Raw genomic sequence first — 14,801 nt, 5'->3', positions numbered from 1 at the left:
GTATAATAGTACCTACCTTCAGAATTACTGTTAAGATGAAATTTCAAAACAAAGCTCATAAAACTGTTTGTGAAATATAAAAGGCAGCATGACAATTGCATATCTTTGTCATTATTACTGGTCATGGTTTGGATTTTGCTGACTTATCAAATGTGCACATTCTGTGTTGACTTAAATGGGTCGTCTGGCTAAGATTTTCCTTATTATTTAAAATAAAAAGGATTTGTTGAAAGCTAAAGAAGCTGACTAATCATCCTCCTTGTCTTTCCCCAAATCCTGATGCTTATTAACTAGGTTGTATTCCATCTGGCTTTTGAAATCAGAAGAAATTGCACTGTTCAGGGTTGCATGCCCATAAAACTATGATTCTCAGCACTAGTTACACTTTATATCATCGATGGAATTAATAAAAAATAAAAATATTCTTAAGAAGATTATATTTTAACATGTCTTGGGTGAATGCCTAGAATCTGTACTTCTAAGACTCTTTATCTGAGATTCTTGTTTATTTATTAATTCCTGAGTATTTGGGTGGAGGAGAGAATGATTACTTGAAACATTATTTTTTCATTCTCAAAACCTTCTCCATGATTCACTAGTTAATTGGAACTGTGTCACTTTAAATCTAATCCATGGATCAGACCCCTGGATTATAGTCAGCAAGAGCCAGCTAAAGCAATGTCTTTATTTAGTCCTGTTATACTTGTTATGCATGGGGTCTTTTGGGAAATTGAAAATTTTGTCTTGAAAACTTTGAGGCTGTAGACATTTCAGATTATTGCACCAATGGTTGGTAAAGAATATCACAGAATAAACAAAGGACTTAATTCCCCTCATGGGGAATTTTTAGAGTGGGGTTGAAGGCTTGGATATTTTAGTAGCTTATGCTTTCCAACAAAGAGATCTTGGTGGTGTGTGTCTGCACATTGTAATAGGAGAGCCATGAAACAGTATCTGAGACTGAAGAGCAGATTTCCTTTCTCTGAGAAGCCATAATGGATTGAGATTTTACCCTTGAGGATGACTAACTAGGAGCAGTGAGTGGGGAGGGGATACAGGCACAGTCAGCCAGATAAGACACATCAACCCTCGACTCCATGCGGTGAGAGAGACAAAGGCTATAATATTCCTGCAAGAAAGAAAAAAGTTAATACCCTCCTAACTTTTTCCCTTTATCTGAGAAAGACAAAATCTTTGTCTGACCCAATCTTTTTGTTTTATTAATTTCCCAATGAGCACTTATTTTTGTGCCCATGAGGGGTTGTGGAGAGACGAGGGTTGACCTGAGAAGTCAGGATGTCTGAGCGTTTGTACAGACTCGGAACGTACTCTGTATGCCCCTGAAATATTCATGTTTTGAGTTTTCTGCTTGTGGAGAGTTCATGAGACAGTCCCCACATCTAGCATTCTGATTCCATCTAGTTTGTTGGCAAAATAGTCATTGCCTTATCCATCAATTATTTACATAAAATCTTTTCAAATCAATACCTATATAAGCAAAAATCTTCCAATTCTCTGGCCGAAGCCACAAGAAAAAGTGGGCAGTATTTCTTACCCACATCTCAGGAAATGTTCCCATTAGGTTGTAGCTGATGAGGCATGCATTATTAACATCCCAGCTGTGATTACATTTAAGAGGTCCAGGCTCCTTCTCTTGTTAGCTACATAAGGTTGATGTTTGGAGTCCTGGTTTCCAGGTCTATTAAATGAAGGTGTTGCATTTTACTTTTTGTGGGTTGAGTGGATATTAAATAATCAATATATACAAAACTAATTTTCTTTACTTTTTTTTCTTCTCCAATTTCCCATTTCAAGTTACTCAAAAAAGGCTCTTAAATGTTAGCACTAATGTCTCAGTGGAAAGTTTGAAAATATATGCTTAGACAATGTTGCTTCATGGCATCAATTATTTCATGTTAGTTGCCCAAATATGCCTTAGGCTTTTGGAATACTGGCTGTTTTTCATAATAGGTTTACTGGTGGATTACCAAATCAAATATTTTCTAAATGCAAAGGGTTTTACTGCTTGAAAAATATTTTAGGCTTTTTCTCTGCTTTCTAAAATCGGCCTCTTTTAACTACCATTGTAGGGAAGCAATAAACAGATCATTAGCACTGATGATGTCATAATGGATAATGGAAAAGCATTAATTTTCATAATATCATCATTAATTATAGTTAACATTGAAATGCAATGGGGCTGACTTTGTCTTATTAAATGAAGCAAATATTTTGAAGTATTAATTAATAAAATCGATCTTAATTTTATTACTGATAGTAAAATTTATTGTTTAAAATTTTTAAGCCTGCAAAATAAAGAAAGTTTTGTAGTGTAAGAAGATGTCATTAATATAATTCAGTGCTTTCATTAGCCTTTGGAAATATCACAAGAAAATCCCAAGAAAGCTTTCTCATTTTCCTCAATCTCAATTTTCATCCTTAAAATGGTAATATTAGGGCCTATGTCCTATGTTAGTAGTGTATTAAATGGGATCATTGATGGAAAATCATCCATAATCAGTCCATTGTGAGTGGTTTCTTATTACTCCTACAGGCAAGATGGAACTGGCTGGGGGAAAGGTATGGTAGACGTTTCACTTTGCATTTCTGAAACAGTAATCAAAGTTACACAAACGAGCCCAAATAGTCAACTTTTATTTAATAACGATGTGTGCTAGGCACTATGTTAAACACATCAGATAGATTATTGGATGTAATCCTCATAAAACATTTGAGGAAGATATTATGAGGCAGATTATTGGATGTAATCCTCATAAAACATTTGAGGAAGATATTATGAGGCTCACTTCACCAATGAGAAAACAAATGAAGGTGAATGGGGTTAAATTCTTCTCTCAAGGTTACAAAGGCAGAAAGTGATGATTCCAAATCTAGTTTAACTCCAGAATCCATATCCTTAGGAACAAGGCTGCTGTGTCCCTGAGAATATCCAGGCAAATTTCCTTTGCTAATTGGTATCATCACAGCTTCTGTTTGACCACTTGACTTTCTGGAATTCTTTTATTTACGTCAGCATATGAGAAAGGAATTATTGAAGAAACTAAGATTGAAGAAATGAATCTTAGTGGAAGGTACTTGGAAACTGGCCTGACATAGGTGAAAGGGAGTTGGTGAGAAAAATCCTTAAAATTGTGTAGTTTCTAACTGCTTGAGTACCAGCTTTGATAGCATCACTATGTTAGCATCTAAAATTCAAAGTCCAGGGAAATATAGATGTGCCCTTAATAATTTATATATTTTTAGCTAGCCCCAAATAATTATTTTTAATATATAATCTTGATTTTTATAAGGAGATAGATTTGAGAAAAATAAATTTTAATAGGATGTTAGTGTTCCCATCACAGGTATGCCTATGTCAGTTTCAGCCCTTTCTAACCTCTATGTTAATTCAACTCTATGTTAATTCAATATGTTTAATATCTTATTCTTGATGACTCTATGATTCTCAAGAACTCTGACTACCACTTATTTTAGAAGTTAGCATAACACAATGGTGAAGGTTCTGTCCCCTTCTCCAATTACTTTATCTTTCCAAACCTCAATTTTCTCATATTAAAATGGAGCTAATAATAAAATCTAATTATATGTTTTTGAAGATCAAATGGGTTGGCATACAGTGCCTGACTCATAGAAGCTACTTAAAATTGGAAGACACTTACTATCTATACGTTTGTAATCAGTACCATTCGTTTTGAATCTATTAATTTTAATTAACCAATTAATTAATTGATAGGTTACTACCGTTCAGACCTTTCCATACATAAAAACACTTTCTTGTGAAATAGAAAATTCCCTATCATTAGTAAAGGAGAGGCTAAACAACCACTTGATGAGCATGTAACAATTACTCTTATACCAGATGATAGTTTGTAAAAGTATAGATTCAATCTTGCCCAAACCTTAGTGTCTGTGATCCCAAGTGCTGAAAATTAAATTCAGCATCATTCAAGATTCTTTTAGAGGAGTGATTTTATTTGTCTCTGAAGTAATGAAACAGTATAATATTGACATAATTTACACTTGGGGTCACATTAGCAAGAGGTTTATTTATAAACCCTGACGTATGGATGTAGAAATTTATGTTTCCATGTCCATTGCTTAAAGGATCATGTTAGGAGCTATTTCTCAATCTTTCATTTTGCTAAGAAGATGCTTGTGAAAGTAATATTCTCTGCTTAATTATTAATGCTGCATTGATGTGTTTTCTCATAGTCCAAGTGACAAAAAATCCATTAAGAAATATAAGCAGCAAAGTCACAGATAAAACTTATAGTTTAACTCAAGAGAAAAAGAAATATTTAGCTAGATCTCATTAATTTTTCAAATTTAATTTTCTTGCCTTTAAAAGGAAGACTGTAAAGAATGGATTACTATTTTAACAAAACAATACAAATATTGATGATGCTAATAGCATCTTTTATTTAGGAATTACCATTTGCTATGCAAAGCACCAGACATTTGTATGTGCCATGTAATAATCCATCCAATATACCTCTCGAGATAGGTTTGGTTATGCTTACTTTACAGGTGAGGACAAAAACAGATAACAAATTTCTTTAATTTTCTTTCTTTGTTTTAGAAAGTAACAAAGTAGGCCAGACGTGGTGGCTCACGCCTGTATCCCAGTACTTTGGGAGGTCGAGGTGGGCGGATCACCTGAGGTCAGGAGTTTGAGATCAGCCTGGCCAACACAGTGAAACCCCATCTCTAATAACAATACAAAATTCAGCCGGGTGTGGTTGAATTACAGCCGGGTGCGGGCGCCTGTAATCCCAGCTACTTGGAAGGCTGAGGCAGGAGAATCACTTGAACTTGGAGGCAGAGATTCCAGTGAGCCGAGATTGTGCCACTGCACCCCAGCCTGGGCACCAAGAGTGAAACTCCGTTTCAAAAAAAAAAAAAAGAAAGAAAGTAACAAAGTAAAGGTCGATCAGACTCCAGTGTCTTTGCTCTTTCACTTGCTACTATGGTTTACGTCATGATCCTTTCCAAATATTTCCCCCTTGAAGTCCCCTGCTGCCTTAAGTGTCTATCATGATAAGGTTGGTGTGGGCCAAGGTCCGAGCACCCCGTTTGATGTCAGTGGGCTTTACAAGTGCCAAAGTAGCAACAAGGCACATTTGTTGAGCTTTCCAATTGGAAACACATGCGTAATAGGGGAAACCAGCTTAAAAGTAAGGGAGAGGGTCAGAAAGCTGAAAGTGGAACCATGGTCTTTAGGTTTGCTGATCTGTGGCAGAGACGGCTAACATCCTAGCAGCATCCGTTCTCTCTCTCCATCGTAGGATAATGGTGAGGCCTGGCTGCACTTCATTCCGCATCCTTCCTTACAGATTTGTGTACTCAAGTACTATTACCTACTCAGTGGACTATGAGCAGAAATGTTATGTGCTGTTTTGGAGTTAGGCTTTTAAGAGAGTAAGGGTATGTCCTCCAAGGTTTCTTTTCACTGGATAGAGGCAGTGAGCAAGTCTCTAGGGGAGGTCAGAAAAACATGACGGAAACAGGTTAACTTCCTGAAAGTCACTTGCTAATGTAAATATTAGATATGTGCGGTTTGACAGAGGGAAATAAACTTTTATGCTGCTTCCATTTTATCTTAGTAATCAATGTTACTAATTCCTAAGCCATTCTAATAAATATGTGATCCAAAACTGAAGCACTAGGAAAGTTAACTAATCTGTTTTCTGTTTTTTTTTTTTTTTTTTTTTTTTTAACTTCTACACTCTGATCCTTTTGTAAGTATTGTGATTTATTTTTCCCTTCGGTGTTGTATCTTGTTGGTGACTTTCCCTTTACACAGATGGTGTGAATCACACATCATTGAATGTCACTGTAAAATTTCTATCAAAACATACTAGTTGTTTTATAATGTAAGTAACCTCACTGCGACAGGCAGAATGATGGACACAAAGGGGTCCACGTCCTAATCTCAGGAATTTACGAATATGGCACGTTACATAGGAAGAGGAAATTAAGGCCGCAAATGTTAATTATGGTTGGTAATCTGCTGGCCTTCAGATGGGGAGATGATTTTGCAATATCTAGATGGGTTTAGTGTAATCACCAGGGTCTTTAGAAGTGGAAGAAGGGGTCCGAAGAGAAAGGATCAAAGTTAGAGAGATTTGAAAATATAAAACCACTGGCTTTGATGGTAGAGAAAGGGGTCATGTACCTCAAGAATCTGGAAAAGATGAGAAATAGACTCTCCTCTGGAGGCTGTAGAAGAAACACAGCCCTACTGACATCTTGACTTTAGCTCAGCAAGACCCATTTTGAACAACTGACCTTCAAAACCGAAAGATAATGAATCTGTGTTTCTTTTTTTTTTTTTTTTTATACTTTAAGTTCTAGGGTACATGTGCATAACGTGCAGGTTTGTTACATATGTATACATGTGCCATGTTGGTGTGCTGCATCCATCAACTCGTCAGCACCCATCAATTCATCATTTATATCAGGTATAACTCCCAATGCAATCCCTCCCCCCTTCCCCCCTCCCCATGATAGGCCCCATTGTGTGATGTTCCCCTTTCCGAGTCCAAGTGAGCTCATTGTTCAGTTCCCACCTATGAGTGAGAACATGCGGTGTTTGGTTTTCTCTTCTTGTGATAGTTTGCTAAGAATGATGGTTTCCAGCTGCATCCATGTCCCTACAAAGGACGCAAACTCATCGTTTTTTATGGCTGCATAGTATTCCATGGTGTATATGTGCCACATTTTCTTAATCCAGTCTGTCACTGATGGACATTTGGGTTGATTCCAAGTCTTTGCTCTTGTGAATAGTGCCGCAATAAACATACGTGTGCATGTGTCTTTGTAGTAGCATATAAAGCACTAATTGTATAGTAATGTTTTACAACAACAGGAGACTATTAATATATAATCACTCAACTAAATTAGAAGTTATTTGAACAAAACCGAAGATACCTCTTAACTGTATCATCCTTGGCACCTAGAATATTACAAGGCACATGTTAGACACTCAGTTTGTGGCCAACCAAAAAATATAATATCCAACATGACCATCAGAAATGGTCATCGGAAATCCAGGCAGATATGTTTTCTTACCAAATTTCTCACAGCTGCGGGAGCTTAGCTTGTGACAAATGATGTTGAAATACAGAATTCTCGTAGTTTTTCTAGGTAGCAGTTTTGGCAGGTGCATGTGCAACCCAAATTAAACAGGACCCTTGAATGGAACCTTGTCATATGCAATCAAAATATGTCCAAGAGTTCCAGCCAAATGTAGTAATAAATACCAATGGACAGGTCTGGGACAACTTGAGGGAAATGTGTCAGTTGGAAAATAGAGAAAATCAGCTACAGGGCTTGTTGTGGCTACTTTTATTAATATATCCACTGAGGTCACAAATGGTGCCAAACAAAAGTAGGCAAATATGATTGAGAGAAAATGCAAAATAGGAAATATTGGAGGGAGACAGAGATTTATTGCAACATCCATTGCACTTTTACAGATATCATTAAAAGAGACAAGTTCCTACTCATACAACTTTTTAGCTCTTGTGTTCTTTTCTCCCTGAAAATAATGTAGTAGTGGCTTACATTTTATTATTGTTATTAATATTACATGGAACAGTTATTGCAGTACTAATAAAAAGTAATATTTTGTGCTTATAATCACTCTTTTTAGGAGAAGAATAAGCCTCTCTTAAAAGTCCAGAGTAAAGCATTTGCATCTTCATTTTATGAATATAATTAGCACATTTGTCCTTGCTGTCATCAATGATAATCAACATAATAATAACTCCTTATGTTTATGTAGCCATATACAATATACCAAGCATTTTCCCATCCTTTATAATGTTATATCCACCGTATCTCTGGATTTTGTTAATGATTCTTAGGGGAAAGCAAGACAGGAAGAAATGTCCCCACATTTATTATTGTTTTAAAAGAGGAAAGTAAAGATTCAGAGAGGGGCACAGCTAGGTCTGTGATGATGTTTCTAGTCTCTTAGACCATGAGGTTCTCAGTTAGGCAAAGCCATGTCCAGGTCATATCCCTCAAAACAGTTCCATTCTTGTTGCAGTCCTACCTGTCATTTATTGCAACTTTTTACAAATATTGCTTGCTCTCCTACCTTTTCATGACCAGATATGTCTACGGTGTAACTCGAAGTACAATCCAAATGTTAGTCAAAACACTCTCCTCATTTACTTAAACAAAAATGGATGTAAATCCTTCTTATGACTCCCTCCTATGTAAGCTAGTCTCAAACCAAGGGAGTTTTCTAGAGACATACTTAGCTGATATTACAGTGTGATGTAAATAATAGAGTTTGAAATCTCTGTTAGCTCTTTGGAGTCATTATCTTATATTGTGTAGACTATTTTGAAAGCAGAAACTTATAGAAAGAGTATGGAATCGGATAGACATGATTTGGAATTTAGTTTTTACCTTTAACTATTAAGTTGAATGTACATAGTGTCCCTGAACAGTATTAATTAAAAAGGAATTAATGACACCAATTTATCTTCCAGTTGTGAAGAAAACCAGTAAATTAAATATCAGAAAATTTTAATTAAATCTACCTGTTACAGGATTATTATTATTATATTGTTTTTCTGTTAAATAGCAGTTCAATAATCTCAGAATTTTTAGTTGTGCGGTCAAGTGTGCAGAGATAGAGAGCCATTGGTCTACACAAGTGGCCATTGATCTCTACATTCTAAGCATTCTCATTATTTGACTCTGTCTCTCTATGGACTTGGGAATATTGGGAGTTGCTTTGTCTCTCTGGAAGTTAGACATCCAATGTTTGCTGAGTTGCTCCTAAAGGTTCCATTTCACCATTACTTTGCCTCTACATGGCTTCTCACAACTCAGGAGAGAACACAGTGGGTATCTCACTCTAGAAAACTGCTTTCAGATTAATATGTATGAGTCAGGTAGTTCAACATAGTCCCAGAACCAGCCATGAGTGATACTTTAAAAAATAATCAGCATGTGAATCTAGTCACAGGTTGCAGCCTACAAGTCAGAATTCTGCATAAAGAACAAGGGATGAGTCAGCATTCAAGAAGAAAGAGCAAGTGAACTGAAACCTGACTTACCCATATAGAAGAAGCTCCTCCATCCTTTCTGCCATCACTGAAACTTGTACCTAGTTCTATCATGGACTCCGCTCACTTGTGTTTTTCGTATCGGCCTTGTCTTCCTTCTGGATAGAGTGTGAGTTTTGCCTTATTTGCTTTGATTTTTACTTTGCTTAGTGCCTGACATCTTGTAGGTATTCATTAGGCACTTTCTGGGTTTGACTAGAATGGAGAACCAGGACATTGATATCCTGATACATTAAAATTACATAAAGCAAACAATCAAATATTGACCAAGCTTCCAATTGACTTATTCCATCTTTTCATTTTTGCTTCAATTATATGTGATTTATGAATGATAGCTACTTGTTAAACTTATGAGCCAGATAGGCTTACTAAAATTATTTCATTAATAGCTTTGTATGATAATACATCAAAGATAATACCCCTCTCTGTCTTACACACACACACTCAGATGAAGAAATTGAGGATCAGAGATGGTAAGTAACCACCTTAAAGTCACACAGCTGGTGTGGATAGTTTCATTCCAATATTGGTGGACTCTTTGTAGGTAACATGAATGAATTGCTATATCCCAGATGCAGTGCATTTTCTGGAACTTATGTCCTGGGTCTCATTTGTAGAGGGAACATAGGGACAGCAGGCAGAATCAGATGCTTGGAGAAGTCATTTCATTTCCCAGCTTCAGCGCCCACTTGATTTTTCTAATTACAATTAGGACTATGTAAGAAAATAAAGAAGAAGAATCAGCAGTATGAACACAGCCAGGAGTTCACCTCACTGCTTATAAACCTTAATTAAACCTAATTTGTAAATCTTAATTAAATCACATATACAGGCATTAATAAAGCACTATAATAACATTGCTCTCTCAGTAAGACAACACACTAATACCACATACATATTCCTGGAGAATGTTCTCATGTGGGCCTCATCAAAGCATAACAGGGAAGTAGATAAACAATCTCATTAATTGCAGTCAAAGGACAAAAAGTACAAACCGGTTGCCTAGAGAAATCGACTGCCAAATTTCCTCACAAACAGATATGGTGCTAATGAAGTGACAGTGTGAGACAAGTGAACATCTGAAGAATTCAAAAATTCAGTTGGAATGTCAAGAGAAGGACACAAATGGGGAAAAGAAAAGTCATTTCATGCAAAAGTCAAATCATCCAAGATTGCTCTTAAATTCATTCATTCCTTTAGTTAGCAAACGTACATTGAACACCTACGCTACAAGCTGGCTGTTGGTCTTAGAACTGAAGAGTTAACATAAGTTAGATGTGCTTCTTGATAAGGGGGTAGATAACTCAGATTTAGGGACTATTTGGGGTCAGCCACTTTTATAATATTTCTTACTCCATGTCCTTTCTAAAAACCCACAACAACTTAAAAGTTAAATGTTATTAATAAAACTTAACAGATAAAAGATATTTGAGGTAAGTATTGATCATGGTCACATAATTCATGAGTAATTGGGCAAGTAAGGACTTAAAGAGCCCTCTGAGTCCCAAGGCCATGCATATTACAAAATATACCTACAGACCACAAGGATAGGTGGGCTTGTTTGCAGATATTGGACTCTTGTCCCTTCTTCACCTGAGCACAAGAGACTACATTCTTAAGAAATCACTTCTCAGCCTTGATTGAATTTTCTAATGGAATGCTGGCGCTAGCAGACATCAACTCTTACTCTAGGGGCCATGTGGATCTCTCTTCTTCTCAATGTCTCTTTCATCTGAATGCCACAAGACAGCTACTGTCTTCCTCATTCTTGTTGACACTTCCCTTTGAGCCCTTCTGGTCTACCCAGTATACTTTTTCTAACAGTGGTTTCATGATCTTCAAGCTGGAGCATGACTTGACCCATTCAGAGTCTGCAATCATTTGAATCTTGCCTGATCTTCAATCTTCAGCTCTAGAGCTAATCCAAGCTTGCCACTTAACAGGTGTGTCTGTCTTTGTTCATGTCATTTTCTGTGTTTTGTTTGAATGTCCTTCTCTCACCTCAGGGGACACCCAACTTATCATTCAATACTGGGTTCAGGTGACACCTCTGAGTCTTTTTTTTTTTTTTTGCTACCAAAAAGAAAACATCTCGGGTTTGCACTTGGTCCAGTTATCCATTAATAAAGTATAGTTTCTGTTTCTATGTTTGTGTTTTCACCATATCACCAGTGTCTCAAAAGAAAGATTCATCGTTTTTATCTTGATATCTCCAGCATAGAGCATGGGAAACCATTTCTATTGAAAGTATGAATACAACTTAAAAGGTCTGTCACAACCTGCATGCAATTAATGCAGCTATTTCTCCAGTGCCCACACTTGCCTGAAACAGTAGAGACAGAGGCCAGAACTTCCCGGTCATAAACAGAGACTATGACAGAGGCACCGCTCAGGACATAAGTTCATGTGACTCATATCGATAGTCTTCTACAAAACAAAAATAAAAATGAAAAAGAGAAGCCTGGTGTACATAGGATGGCCTTATGCCCCTGAGGTGGCAAAATGCTCATTTTCCCTCTGTCTGTCACAACTCTGATCAGAGTTCGCCAGGTCTGATATCAACTCCACTTTCATCCACCGTAGTGCATCTATAGCCTCCTAAATGATCACTCGTGCTGAGTCATGCCTTCCTTCAATCTATTTTCCTAAGAGTTCTTTGAAGAGTCTCAAAAGCAAGCAAGCAGGCAAACAAATAGACACAAACAACATCTAATCACATTACTTCCACAGATGAAATATTCTGATGTCATCTTGGTTAATGCCATAAATCCTTTATATTCCTTGTAAAGCTTTTCATGGTGCAGCCTCTGCTGACCTCCCAAGCCTTCCTCCATCCTCTTTATCAACACTGCACAATTCTAGCCAGACATTAGTGTGTTGTGTTCTCTAAACAATAAGTCTTCTGTAGCATAAGCCTTAAAAAATATTTATAAACTCTATTGGTAAGATCATTTGCTGATTTGTAAAAAAAATTAAACAGAAAGCACAGTTCCCTGATACTCCTTTTCCTGACAGCTTAGCCCCCATCAAGTTTCCCCTATTATTGATATTTTACATTTATGTAGTACATTATAACTGACGACCTGACATTGATACAACATTGTTAGCTGAAATCCATAGTTTGTCTGAAAGTTCACTCTCTGTGTTGCATCATTCTATGAATTTCTCATGTATTGCTCCATTTGTGCAGAAGGCACTGGTACCTGTTCTTTGTTCAGCTCAGTCATCCTTCAGGTTTCAACTTAGATGTCACCACTTCCAGAAAACCTTCCGTGATACCTAATACTGCTCCCAGGTCACATGGCTCACAAGTAAAGGGCTAGTCCTATTTTAAATAGGTGCTCTATGTGTTCCAGACATGATCTCAAATTACCTTTATTTCAGCACTTACATCTTTGTATTGTAATACCATGCTTACTTAGCTGCCATGGCCTTAAGAGCAGGGGGTATATTTTGCTGATTCTTGTATTTCCCAGTAGCTAACAGGATAACTGGCAAATAAGACATAATCAATGAATCAATGACTAAGTAAACGTGATCTTTCATTTTTTCCCAAGACATGCTTAGAATCTTTAAACAAATAGAACTACATTTTGTCTCAGATTTATATCAAAAAGTTTCGTGGATAAAGAAAGAGTTAAAATCTCCAGCTAACATATCTGCAGAATGACCCACGCCCTACTAATAGCTGTACCCAGGTTAAAAAAAAAAAAAAAAAAAATTGACCTAAACCTTATTTACAAAGGAAAACATTATTTTTCTTTACCTTACTTGATTGTTGTGAGATGAGTATCAGAGGAAGAAAGTGTGTACTATAAAATGCTTCCACAAATGACAATGCATAGAGATGTCTTACATCTTCCCTTTCAACTCTCCTTTGGAAGAAACAGAAACCATCTGGTGTAGGCATCCTCACCTCTATTTACCCTTGGCCTATGTATGACCCATGACTTGGTGGGAAACAGTAAGAGATGCCAACCATATCTTTTCTCTAGTTACTTTAAAACACATTTAATATCTTTTGTCATTTTCAGTGATCTGAGAGTACAAAATTGAAGATGCCTCTGGAATATGAAACTTACTCTTGAGATGTGAAATGTATTTATCTTAAAATTAATTACTATTGAAGAGAGAAACTATTAGACTTCAAAATATTAATTTATCATCCAGGAGTGCATTACCTTTGTTCTAAATTTTAGGAACTATTGTATCTTAAATAAAGATTGATGCTTTGAATAAATTTGTAGAAGAGACAAATGTGAAAATGCAACATAAGTTGTAGCTGAGCTCATGCAAAGGAAACCTGTGTGTAAATCCAACTGGGATGGGAGGGACAAGGTCCACAGAAGAGAAGAGATCTGTAGGTGGCAAGAAGAGAATAAAGCAACAGGTATGCCAAGCAAAAGAATTGTATGCCAAAGATAGTATCCAACATATAATTATCAAGTTAATTAATAAACCAAAGGAGTTCAGCTACTTCAATAAGCTCCCATATTTAATTTTTATCATGCATTCAACACTTACTTTGAGCCATCAATAAGCGAAACCTCAGCATGCACTATTTCTTTATTTTTTATGTCCTACCTTATTATCTTCAATTTAGTGACAAGGAAATTGTCATTCATAACTGTTAACTAATCTTCTGAATGTACATACTGAGTAAGTCAAATATTCAGGAAGCCAGTCCCATCTGTGTGATTCTCGTTCGTGTTCCTAACCACAGCTTTGGAGCCTATGATAATAATACTTTCTATGATGGAATACTCGTTCTAAGTATTCAGATTTACTAATTCTAAACCATGACACATGCTGGCATCATGGGATTATTGTCTAATCTATATTCTGTATCTCATTCTTTTCTTTAATAATGGCCAGATAATCAGTGTTTCTATTCTCACCACTGGGTACTCAGGGCCACCTGTCACTATTACCTTGTATTCTGAACCAGGGATCAGTAAACATTTTTGCAAGGAGTCAAATAGTAAATATTTAGGCTTTGGAGGCCATAGAGTCTTGGGTCAAAAATACTCAGCTCCTCTCTAAAGCTGCCACACATAATATATAATGTTAGTAATGATGCTTCCGATGTCTTCCGGCAGTATCTTCAATATTCTGCTCTTGTGTACGGATGACTCTTATTCTCTTGAAAACTCAGGCTATATTTTTGCATTAAGGTAGAAAATGACTGTTTGGCAGCTTCACGGATTTTGAGAATGGGCTGCACTAGAACAAAGTCATGCGATACCAATTATTTGTTTTATATTTACAAAAGTACTGTTCTCTAGCAATGTTGGAATTATTCTACATTAATAAGAATGAATCAATATTATTTTTCCAGGCTCAACTTTTTAACTTTAAATTAAGCAGCATAAATATAAAAAATTAAAGCTAAGTTAATATGAAAAAAAAAGAAAGTGACTGTGTTCCACTATAAACTGCTGTGTAAAGATAGGCAGTAGGTTGAATTTGTCCTGAGCAATGAAATGTCACAATTCTTCTCCATTTCTCTCGAAGGAGTCTCTTCCTCTTATTTTAGCCACAGTCTAAAGATACCATAGAATGCTATTTAAATGTATCTCTATTATTTGTGATTGGTAACAGGTTTTCAGAAAATATTTTAATCCTTCTATACCTGATATTTTGTTTCACTAAAAGAAAAAAGTACTTGTCCTAAACCATTAAATTCATTTCAGA

This window comes from Piliocolobus tephrosceles, chromosome 7, assembly GCF_002776525.5.
Source record: "Piliocolobus tephrosceles isolate RC106 chromosome 7, ASM277652v3, whole genome shotgun sequence".
Lineage (NCBI taxonomy): Eukaryota > Metazoa > Chordata > Mammalia > Primates > Cercopithecidae > Piliocolobus > Piliocolobus tephrosceles.
This window is presented reverse-complemented; position numbering follows the sequence as displayed.